The sequence below is a fragment of the Urocitellus parryii genome, chromosome 9 (assembly GCF_045843805.1).
Source record: "Urocitellus parryii isolate mUroPar1 chromosome 9, mUroPar1.hap1, whole genome shotgun sequence".
Taxonomy (NCBI): domain Eukaryota; kingdom Metazoa; phylum Chordata; class Mammalia; order Rodentia; family Sciuridae; genus Urocitellus; species Urocitellus parryii.
The window spans coordinates 88,326,986-88,328,439 of NC_135539.1; positions in this window are offsets into that span (position 1 = coordinate 88,326,986).

Sequence of the window (1,454 nt, forward strand, 5' to 3'; positions counted from 1 at the left end):
TACCAGCCCTTTTGAGACAGGGTCTTGATAAATTGCTGAGGCTGGCCTCTAAACTGCTATACTCCTTAGCCTTCCCAGTTGCTTGGCTTAAATTAAAGCAAACTGTATTAGCATTATTATCATCATCATCTGAACAACGCTGGCAAAAATCAGTGTTACATGTGCTAGAAAGTAGGTTTTGTAGGCACCCAGTTTGATGGAAAAGTAAGTTTGAAAACATTTTACAATAAAAATGCCCATGGCTTAAAAAAAAGAGATTTAAGTTTCATCTTCCATCACAATGTTGTTAGAACTTGTTTTAATTACACTTCTAAATGCTATATAAAGCAACTACTCGAAAACCACCATAGGGGAGTTGGTATTAATGTTATTAATTTTCCAAGAATATTAGGGGTAAGTATTCCATTTAAAAAAATATGACTGATAGAACATTACTTACAGATATTCAGCTCATGGGCATTTCTCTCTTCATGACCCTGCTAATATATACGTGGAAAGAGGGAAAAAAAAAAAAAAAAAAAAAAACAACCCTGTTCCAACTCCCTATATAAGAGGTTGATTTAAATCCTTCAGCTTTAGATTTAGGTCAATCTATTCTGGATCTCTCTAGAACTGCTAATCCAAAATCCCCTGAAGTTGTTTCAAATGAGTTCCTGCAGAAAATTCTTAGCAGAGATGCAGAGAGATGATGAGCAAGACTCACTCCCAAGACCTGTTCATCTTTCCCTCCTTTCTAGTCCTCTCCACAGACAGCTTCCCTTATCCTTCTAATCCATGTTTGAAATCCTTTACCCACATCTTTCCAGTCTTTTTATAATCACTGATGTAAGACTGGGTGTGTGTGTGTATCATTAGCACATACAGTATAAATACCCCACTTTTTTTTTTTTTAAATCTGCCCTATTTTCTAGGTTTTTAAATATATGCACAAACACAGAGACACACAATAGCTACTCAGAAGGGCTTGGTCAACACATGCTCCCAAATCATAGAAAACTTAAAGATGGGCATGATTTTGGAAACAAAAAGAACGTTTTTTTTTTACTGTACTAATTTTTTTAAATAATCCAAACCAAAAAATTTATAACTCTTCAGGGTTAGGGAGATAGCTTAGTGGCAGAGCACATGCCTAGCATATGTGAAGTCCTGGGTTCCATCCCCGGCACTAGGAAAAAAAAAACAAAAACAAAAAAACCTCATGGCTTTTTTAGAAAACTTACAGTGAAAAAATACATGTACAAATATCAGAGATTCAACTAGAATACTATTTAACATAAAAAAGGAAACAGACTTTTCCTTTTATTTTATACATTTTGTACTTATTCAATTTACTTTGAACCTAGCTAACCTGGAGTTTTATACACTGCTCAAATTTCTTTGCTAGTGAGTCTCAAGTCTAACAACAATTCCCTTTTAAGTGTATTCATTTTTGTCTAAGAAATAAACATAAGGAG